The sequence below is a fragment of the Bison bison genome, unplaced genomic scaffold, assembly GCF_000754665.1.
Source record: "Bison bison bison isolate TAMUID 2011002044 unplaced genomic scaffold, Bison_UMD1.0 scf7180017864236, whole genome shotgun sequence".
Lineage (NCBI taxonomy): Eukaryota > Metazoa > Chordata > Mammalia > Artiodactyla > Bovidae > Bison > Bison bison.
Window position 1 is genome coordinate 9,902,041 of NW_011494808.1, and position 10,902 is coordinate 9,912,942.

Consider the following 10,902-nt stretch of genomic DNA (forward strand, 5'->3'; position numbering starts at 1 on the left):
AGTGCAGGAGCCACAGGAGACACGGGTTTGATCCCTGGGTTGGGAAGATCCCCTGGAGAAGGAAATGGCAACCCACTCCAGTGTTCTTGCCTGGAGAATCCCAGGGACGGGGGAGCCTGGTGGGCTGCCGTCTCTGGGGTCACACAGAGTCAGACAGGACTGAAGCAACTTAGCAGCAGCAGCAGCAGCAGTGTATCTTGTGAGTAACTATAATTTAATTTATTATGAAATTTTATTTTAAAATTTTGCATTAAAAATAAAAATAAGGCCTAATGAATCCAATAGTTTATCCTTTTAAAAATCAGTATATTATATGAATGATTTTATATCAGTTGACTTTACATAACTGATATTAATCAATACAACTGATTATATCATCTTAAAGAAAAAAAAATCAAAATCAGGCTGGGCATTTTTGAAACTGGAAAAAGGTATGAGTACATATCAGAATAGAAATGCTTGGCTGTTAGAAATCCAAAAACTTGATGACTATTATTTTCTTTCAAGTTCTGTACTTTGGGGCAGCCTTAGATGTTTGCTGTGCATACCCTGTGACTGTAGTAGATGCCCTCTCTGAGCACCCTTTGCCCCGTCTGTAAGACAGCCACAGTGACAGCAAGCTTCTACTCGTATGGTGGGTCAGCATCAGTCAGTAGGTGCCCGTGCAGGCGGATACTCACAGGTGGGAGCCGTTCCTGTTAACCTGGAGAAGTTGCCTCCTACCTGGACCTTAGACGGAATGCTTAGGCAACTTAGGAAGCCTTTGGTTTTAAAAATGTAAAATGCAAACTTTGTGCTTAATGTTTCTGTTGGCTGATACCACCCATAACTAACCCATTCTGTACGTTCATACATTCAGCCCATGACTGTATCTTCAGTGTTAGGTATTTGCCGGTCCTATACTTATCCCTTGGGGCTTCCCGGTGACTCAGTGGTAAAGAACCCACCTGCAGTGCAGGAGCCACAGGAGACACGGGTTTGATCCCTGGGTTGGGAAGATCCCCTGGAGGAGGGCATGGCAGCCCACTCCAGTGTTCTCGCCTGGAGAATCCCATGGGCAGGGGAGCCTGGCGGGCTACCATCCATGGGGTCGCACAGAGTTGGAGACAACGAAGCGACCTTGCACGCACGCACTTAATCCCTTACAGAACCTTCCCAGAGTCCTTTCTCAGCTTTCTCTTTATTCTAAGTAATTTTTGTTGGAGCGTAGTTGCTTTACAGTGTTGTTAGTTTCTACTGTACAGCGAAGTGCATCAGCCTTCCACGCACATGTACCCCCTCTTCTGTGGGTTTCCTTCCCGTTCAGGTCACCACGGGGCACTGAGGAGAGCTTCCCAAGTCAGTTCTCACTAATTGTCTAGTTTGTACACAATACCAGTGTCACATGCGGTCTGTGCACAGCGTCATCTGCAGTGTGTGTATGCTAATCCCAACCTCCGTCATCCTCTAGTATGCAGTTAACATTTCAGCCAGGTCTATACAATAGCTTGCCTTGCATTTGCTGGAAGAGGGACGGATGTCTGTCTGTAACGGGAACCAGCATTTATTCAGCCGTGACCTCCTGTAGAAGAGTGAGTGTGTAACCCCAGAGTCAAGTTAAAAAATAGCTGGTGTTCATTTAGAAATCACTGCCTTGCCCAGGGGAGTTCTCTGCAGCCACTTTTATAAACACAGCATTGGAAATCTGTTTGAACATGGTGGGTAGACTCAAAGACGCCTTGTTCCAGTCAGGTCAGTCATGTAGAGGAAACCTATTTAGGATTTTTCTGGATATTAGACAACCTGGTGGATTTGTCTGGAATTATTGAAGAAGTTGTATAAATAATACATAGTTTTGAACTTGAACAGACACGTGTTTGCCTGAGAAGTCAGAAGGAACGCTGCTGAGACTGGCTGTGTTACAGCAGAAATCTGGATTCATAGTTTAACTCCCAAATATTGATTTATGTTACCTAAGCCACAGTACCTAGTCTGTGCTTTAAACTAGGACACACAAATCCATGTAGTCATAAATTCACTAAGGGCATAAATAGATGCTTGAAGAATTTGTTTTTTTTTTTTTTTCTTCCAGAATCCAAGTCAATGGAAATTGAGACTCGAGTGTTTTGTCTATTGGGCAGAAATCCCACTTTTTCCAGTTTTGAGCAATGACATTGCTCCACTGTCATTAAATCCAATTATAGAATTTGGTCCAGTTATATTGTTTATTCACAGCTAACTGATCCAATTGGGAATATGTTACACACTACTTGCCAGCTCTTTCTCCTAAATTTCCTTCCTAATGACCAAGCTTAAAATGCTTCTACATTTTCTAAAATGATTATTGTGGGTTTTCCTTCCATTAGCTAAAAGCTGCATGTCTGTGGTTCTCTACTATTGTCTCTCCTCACCTTTCTGAAACATTATTTTAAATATAGAATTTAAAAATAATTTAGAAGTGAGATGTGTGTTTGTACAATTGTTTCTGTATAAAATATTAAGCTAAACATACCCTCATAGGTATTAAGCTTGAAAAGGATGAAAAAAGGTCAGCACTTATTTCCAAGCATGATTTCTCTAAGACTCTCATGATTATCTCCTATTATAAATAATTCAGCCCCTTATGAATTATTATAAATGTATTTGCTATTTAATGGCTGAGTAATACTCCATTGTGTATATGTACCACAGCTTTCTTATCCATTCATCTGCTGATGGGCATCTAGGTTGCTTCCATGTCCTGGCTATTATAAACAGTGCTGCGATAAACATTGGGGTACACGTGTCTCTTTCCCTTCTGGTTTCCTCAGTGTATATGCCCAGCAGTGGGATTGCTGGATCATAAAGCAGTTCTATTTCCAGTTTTTTAAGGAATCTCCACACTGTTCTCCATAGTGGCTGTACTAGTTTGCATTCCCACCAACAGTGTAAGAGAGTTCCCTTTTCTCCACACCCTCTCCAGCATTTATTATTTGTAGACTTTTGGATCTGTGGGAGAGGGAGAGGGTGGAAAGATTTGGGAGAATGGCATTGAAACATGTAAAATATCATGTAAGAAACGAGTTGCCAGTCCAGGTTCGATGCACGATACTGGATGCTTGGGGCTAGTGCACTGGGATGATCCAGAGGGATGGTATGGGGAGGGAGGAGGGAGGAAGGTTCAGGATGGGGAACACATGCATACCTGTGGTGGATTCATTTTGATATTTGGCAAAACTAATACAATTACGTAAAGTTTAAAAATAAAATAAAATTTAAAAAAACAAAAACAAAAACAAAATATGGGCGGTGACCCAATTCCTGGAAATCTCCGCCCCTTTCCCAAAATAATTGGAATAACCTTCCCACTTATTAGCCTATGAAATTACCCAGTCCATAAAAACTATTCGGGGCTCTCTCACCTTCAGAGATGGTCCACATCCTGTATGTAAAGTGTGAAGTGTGTTTCTCTCTAAATGTACTTGTTACGATTTAAAAAAAAAAAATGTATTTGCTAAAAGGTGTTCTATAAAGTAGTAGTTTTTTTTTTTTTTAAGTGGCTATGAAGCAGTAGACATGTTGCTAATCCCATTTACTTCTTCCATTCTTTAATCTCAGTCATTCTTCCAGATCATCTTCTTGTTTTCCGTCACACATTCAATGATGCCTGGACCATTCTATAATGGTCACACTATTATAATGGACACTATTCAACCATTTTGCCACAAGAATGTTAGATTCAACTTTCTGAAGACTGTGTCTGGCGCCATACCCCACCCATTCAAAAATGCATTAAGGGCATTTGGTGAGCTTATCTTAAAAAAAAACAATCACGAAATGCTCCATTGGCTGATACAGGCTTGCTGCTTCTACTCCTCTTCCATCCATTTTTATATGCCACCAACGTGTCTGACGTGTCTCTCACCGATCCACTGTTATGGTCCTGCTCGTTTGGTCTCTCAGTCGCGTCTGACTCTCTGCGACCCCATCAACTGTAGCTCCTCCGTCCACGGGAGTCTCCAGGCAGGAATATTGGAGTGGGTTGCCATGCCCTTTTCCAGGGGATCTTCCCGGCCAGGGATTGAACCCAGGTCTCCCACAATGCAGGCAGATTCTTTACCAACTGAGCCACCAGGGAAGCCCAAGAATACTGGAGTGGGTAGCCTATCGCTTCTCCAGGGGATCTTCCTAATTGGGGAATAGAACTGGGGTCTCCTGCATTGCAGGCAGGTTCTTTACCAGCAGAGCTACCAGGGAAGTCCTACTCCACTCTCAAGTCTAAGCTTCAAAGCCATTTTCCACTGAAATCTTCCTCCTTTACTCCTATCAGAAAGTGCTCTCAGTTTCTCCCATCCAGCCTCCTAGGCCATTTTATTTGTATGTTGTTTGTTACTCTGTTTGAAATCTGTTTATGTTTCACGGGAGTAGATATAATACCTCATTTTTCTTTAAATGCTTACTTTTAGTAACACGGTTTCTAGCTCACATAGGTTGAATACAGATGCAGGAATTTTGCTTCTTTTTTTTTGTGGTTGACTCCAATTTTATTTATTTATTTTGTAATGAAGTATAGTTTCAGGTCCAGAGTAAAGTGATTCAGTTAGACATACATATGTAAATATATCTATTCTTTTTCAGAATCTTTTTCCTTATAGGTTATTACAAAATATTAAGTATAGTTGCCTGGGCTGTATACTAGGTCCTTGTTGGTTGTCTATTTTATGTATGTGTGTGTGTGTGTGTGTGTGTGTTAATCCCAAACTCCCAATTTATGCCTCACTTCCTTTCTATCCCCTTTGGAAACCATAAATTTGTCTTCTATGTCTGTGTATCTGTTTCTGCTTTGTAAGTAAGTTCATTTTTATCATTTTTTAGATTCCATGCATAGGTGGTATGACATTTGTCTTTCTTCTGTTTAATATGTATCAGTGTGGCACATATTGCAGGAGTCCACATGATAACACCGCTTGACAATGATCTCTCTGCATGTTCCCAAAGGGAAGAAAAGGAAGCTGCTACTTAAGTAGGTTATAGGTTACAACTAGTTGACTAAACGTTTAACTGAAACATAGCTTTATTGTTAAAGCAAGTCCTAATTAATTAACTAAAATAATTTAGTTTTAGGTCAGTTGTCAAAATATTTTTCAAATCTCTGGGTGCACCAGCTGTTGGCTATCACATTGTACAGCATCAAGATTGCTGGTCTGGTGGTTGAGACTGTGCTCCCACTGCAGGGGGCACAGATTCGACCCCTGGTCAGGGAACTAAGACTCTGCAAGCCACGTGGCCAAAAATAAATGAAAATAAAATTGACATCTATAATATTGGAAAAAAGGATTGCTGGCATAATCCAACACACAGAAAAACAGAGAAAACTAGTGTAACTGGTATAAAAGTAAGACTTGTCATGCCCAGAGTGCATCAGCGAAGGGGTGCATTCTCAGACTGAATTAGTAGTTTTCAGATCGGGAAGTGAGGAGAAAAGTCAAAAAGTGCGTCACCAGGCTACACTCTGTTTTTCCACCGTTAACCGTGACGGTGCCTTCTACCTGTGAAGAGAAAAGAGCAGGGGGCGGGGACTCATACCCTCATCCTCGAGAGCAGTTCTGATTGTATCTTACTCCTGGCTTCCCTTTCCTCATTCTATCCCCTGAAAAAAATCGAAGGATGCTGGACACATGAGAAGTCCATCTTCCACCTACGTCATCCAGCGTGTGGACTGTTTGAAGAGGAGACGAAGCGTCTCCCGCCAAAGAGTAAGGTCCCCTCTTAGGAGACGTCCCAGCTCTGTAAACTGAATAGAGTGGTCTGTGATTTTAAAGCTTATCTGTGCTTTGTAATTTTATTTATCCTTTTAATTTTTTAAAAAATTAATTTTTAATTTTGTTAGAAAATGACTGACGTGTCTGTCAGTAAATTATTCTCCAACTCAATTTCCTACTCTCCCTCTGCACCTGCTGAATGGAACTCAGAACCACTTTCAACAGCTTGCTTCCTTGTGCCATCTCTCTTTGTCGTTGTTTTTAATGAAAAGGTGATGGAGAGTTTTTATGAACTTTTGCAGCTAAACGTTGATTATGTTTTAGTCAGAGCGGCCAAATGGCTGGTTTTTATGACCGGAAAAATAAAAATTCCTTCACATTGTGAAAGTGCATTAATGCTATTCCTCTAGATTGACGTATTAGACCCTCAAGGCACAGTTAAGTCAGTGAAAGTCACTCAGTCGTGTCCGACTCTTGGCGACCCCACAGACTATACAGTCCATGGAATTCTCCAGACAAGAATAGTGGTGTGGGTCGCCTTTCCCTTCTCCAGGGGATCTTCCCAACCCAGAGAGCAAACCCAGGTCTCCCGCATTGCGGGTGGATTCTTTACCAGCTGAGCCACCAGGGAAGCCTACAGTTCGGTTGCATGCATGTTTTTAGTGGAAAAGCACTTCAGAATGAAGGACTGGAGGCTGCTGCTTCACATACTCGTGGGACCTCACTTCACGCTCCTCTTCTTTACTTTTTCTTTCTTCCTCTAGTAGACTTAGGTCTGAAGACAGGTTAGTTTGCTTCACCAGGAGGCCTTTATCATGATTTCTGCCTCTCACTAGTCACCACAGTTGGAAAGGCAGCATCAGCTGAGGGTGAGCGCCCCCCTGTGGAGAAGAGGCGCTGCCTCGGTGAGTGGGGCGCATCTCAAGGAGCGTGGTGTCCTGGACGGAAGAGGAAACCTAAGAAACCGGAAGTTCCTGGAGGCGGTCTGGACGCCGATGTTTCTCACCTACGGGGTCTCCTGTCTCCCTGTTGAGCGTATGTGTGGGCTCCTGGCGCCAGCTGAGCCCGTGTGAAGACTCCCGCTCGGCTCGTAGGGCTTGGCGGGTGAAGCAGAGGGGAGAAGTCGCATTGCTAAGATTGCTCAGAGAGCGCCAGATACTGACCACTGGGCGTCAGCTGGGCCTGGGACAATCACGGACTGAGCTTGCGGGCGAGCTGCGTTCTTCCCCTGGGAGAAGCGGCAGGTGGGCTCGATGGGGGCCTGTCCCATGCTGCTGCCAAAGACCCCTGGCTCTGTGAGCTCCCTGGTTGCTCCCGGTCCTGCTCTCCTAGTTCTGTTCAGACACATGTACTCTTTGCAGGCATAGATTGGAGTTGTCAGGACTACCTAACTATTTCTTGCTGGTTATAAAAGAGTAAGACACTGAATTAGCCGTCGGTTTTGTCTGTAGTAACAAATGAGTAGTTTAACTGTGTACTGTACTGATTGACTGTATGATCCATAAAGGTGTGTGTCCATTTATTTTTTAAAATGTGTCTGTAATCATTGTTATGGCTCAATAGCTGATTTTAAAGGGCAGTCATATCCTAGGTTGTGGGTTTGTTTTGCCTCTTCTATATGGGTCATGGCTGGAGGAGCTGAATGACATTATAAATGAAAATAGAATTAAATGGAAATTTTAAGATAGTTTAGTGGGCCCAAGACAAAGTGGAGGAAATCTCCTGATTTAGGATCAGCTTATGTTTTCTCCAGTTCTTACAAACGTCACACTGAATGGTAAGCTTAAGGTTTCCAGAGACTGTGTCAAGCTCCTGACAGGGCCTCCCGTGGAAACTGTCTGTTAGCTGCCCAGATCCTCTCGAATCCCTTGGCTTCCTACACTCTGAACTTCTGACTCTTCTTCATAAAAGAACTCTTGGGCTACTAAAGCCCAAACAGAGGACCAGAAACCTCTGGAAGGTGAAGATGCCCTTGGGAGGCCCTTAGCAATGATGGGCAGATGTGGGAATGTGCACGCCCAGCTCCCTCACCTTGGGTCAGGCTGCACTGCAGTGACCCTGTACCGTCCAGCCAGCTGTGCGGGGTCAGGCTGAAACCACACTCTCCACTGTCTTCTTCCCTTTGTCTGCCCTGCTTCCCCTGGAGGTTTACTGGTTTCCTTTAGGAGCCTGTCTTTGAAACTCACTAGTGCCATATAATCTTTCTCTCAGAGTCTGCTTCTGGGAAAGCAAACCTCAGACAGGTCTTTTCAAAAACAGAGTTACAGTCTTTATCTGTTAGCTAGCTCTGTTCCTATTTGTCATTCTGTACTTCGACGAGGAGGCGACACTCACGGCACAATCCACACTGCAAAATACTTGAATGATCTCGACAGTTCTGGTGGGAGCATTACATAGAAGCCCATATGGTTTCCATTGATAAAGGAACAACTTTTGAGCATTGCTGAAATGAACCGGCGAGTCATGCGAAAGTCCTGTCTGCTGGTCCTGCTTCTTATCTTCCTTTACCAATGTCCTTCTGGGACTGCAAGTCTAGCAGAAAGCTCTCTGTGTTCTGTCTTCTTGGAATGCTGCTGCTTTAACCATTTCACCTCCACCCCCTGCCTGTTAAGCGCTCCACTGGGAAGCCAGGGTTCAGACGGCGAGTGGCCGTGGGCTGTAGGTCTTCACGCAGGATAAGCTCATCAGAAAGGCTCTTGGCTCTGGCCAGTGCCCTGGGACTTGACTTTTGTTTTCTCCTTTTAAAACCACCCTTTCCCCTTTTATGTCCCTACAGTTGTCTCCAACTCACTTATCTTCTGGCCTCCCTCTTCTCATTGCCAATAGTGTCAGATCACATTTTCTCTCCTGTTTTCCATTGTGATTTTAAACAAAGCCTGTAATATATTCCTCGGGACCAAGATACAAAAATAAGTTCTGTTCAAGTTTTTTAAATACATTGTACATGTTCATGCTAAGTTGCTTTAGTCATGCCCGACTCTTTTTGACCCTATGGGCTGTAGCCCGCCAGGCTCCTCTGTCCATGGGATTCTTCAGGCAAGAATACTGGAGTGGGTTGCCATTTCCTCCTCCAAGGGGATCTTCCCCACCCAAGGGTTGAACCCGCATCTCTTACGTCTCCTGCACTGGCAGGAAGGTTCTTTATCTCTGGCGCCACCTGGGAAGCCCTGTACTTGTGTATGTGTGCACGTATGTTTTGCATGGGGTGTGGATTATTTTTAGGAAGGAAGATTGACTACGAATATTACAAGCAAGGGATGGCTGAATGGTATTCTACTCTACTTAGGTACCCATTCCCCATTTTTATTTTTTTCAGTTAAACTCTTTTAAAAAGACTGAATTTTGTTCACCAAGGATAGAGTAAGAGTCATTTACATTTCAAAAGTTGTTTTGGATGTTTCGACCCAGATCTGGGTCTATGCCAAGGATGAAGAGAACAGGACAGAAGATTTATCTGGGAAGTGAGGAGAGGGACGGGGAGCTAGAATCATCGCCAAGATCACTGCTGTGAATGCCAGAGTTGGGGGAAAGGATGCAGAAAGGGCAGGCCCTTGTCACCCCATCCCAACACTAGTCCCTGGGTCCTTGTTTTAAAGGGAGGTAACCTGAGTCCTCATTTCAAAATGAGGAGTGCCCCTGGGTCAAGAGATCTGAAGCAGGCCTGGTTGGGAGTAACCAGAACAAAGAGGAGAGCTGAAACACATGAGAAACACAGCACCCATGGCCGGAGGATGAGGCATCGGTGACCGGGGCTGCCTCCCCTGGGGCTTCAGATGTGCATGGGGCACTGGGTCATGTGCAGACCTGCCGTGCAGGGGTCCCTTTGCAGCCGGCCAGCAGCTTGCTGTGCCGCCTGTTTCAGCTCTCGTTGTCCCTCAGCCACTGTGGGGCCCGGAGCACATCCAGAAAAGGGCCTGCCTAAGAGATCCACATTTTGGTTTGATTTAGATCAGTGGGCAGCTTTATGCTCTGGAAGGCTTTTCCCTCACGGAAGTTTTGTCCTTTGATTGACAGATTCTAACTGCTTTCCGCTTAGAAGAAAATGGAATAGGTTTTATTCTTGAAAGGTACCTGTTGCTGGGATTTGAAATCTTAAAATAGAAGTTGCCATTCCTTTCACATCTAAAAGATCTGACTTCAGAGCAGGAATCTGAGCAAACTAAAGCTTTACTGCAGAGATTTTTTAAAATTGTTTTCTTCCCAAAGCAGAAAATTACACGTGTTGCAATAATTGTTTTATTGTTTTGTTTTGTTTTTGCCAAAGACAAAAGTGAAAAAGAAGACTTTCTAGTATAGGGGACACAGCAAAAAGAGGGAAGCACGAGACACACTGACACGCGGCCACGCACAGCCGGCGCCAACCCGCTTCTCTTGATGTGTATTTTTAATTTTAAAATTAGCATCCTTTCAGCAAGGATACTAGATTATAATAGATAAATGGTGGTTTAGGTGGTTTAGTTGCTAAGTCGTGTCCGCCTCTTTGCCACCCTGTGGACTGCAGCCATCCAGGCTCCTCTGTCCATGGAATTCTCCAGGCCAGAATACTGGAGTGGGTAGCCATTCCCTTCTCCAGGGGATCTTCCCAACCCAGGGATCAAACCCAGGTCTCCTGCATTGCAGGTGGATTCTTTACCAACTGAGTTAAAAGGGAAGCCCCAGTAGATAAATAAGGTATCAAATTTGAACACAAATGGAATAATGGAGAATGGTATCGTTAAAGAGCAGGTCAGAGGAGCAGGATTTTGTCATGGAATTTCTGGAGAAGCCACAAGAATGTGAAGACCAAGTAGGAAATCCACATGATGGTTTCATGTGTCTCAGATAAGTTAAGAAAACTACAAATAAGCATCAGTTCAGTTCAGTTCAGTTGCTCAGTCGTGTCCAACTCTTTGCAACCCCATGAATCACAGCACACCAGGCCTCCCTGTCCATCACCAACTCCTGGAGTTCACTCAGACTCACGTCCATCGAGTCGGTGATGCCATCCAGCTATTTCATCCTCTGTTGTCTCCTTCTCCTCCTGCCCCCAATCCCTCCCAGCATCAGAGTCTTTTCCAATGAGTCAACTCTTCGCATGAGGTGGCCAAAGTACTGGAGTTTCAGCTTTAGCATCATTCCTTCCAAAGAAATCCCAGGGCAGATCTCCTTCAGAATGGACTGGTTGGATCTCCTTGCAGTCCAA

General features: G+C 44.1%; 1 protein-coding gene across 1 annotated transcript in view; it reads left to right on the top strand.

The window, feature by feature from the left end:
* The window catches only part of ZNF385D (zinc finger protein 385D), a 275,444-nt gene that overhangs the window by 89,077 nt on the left and 175,465 nt on the right, over nucleotides 1–10,902 (top strand). The window lies entirely within an intron of this gene.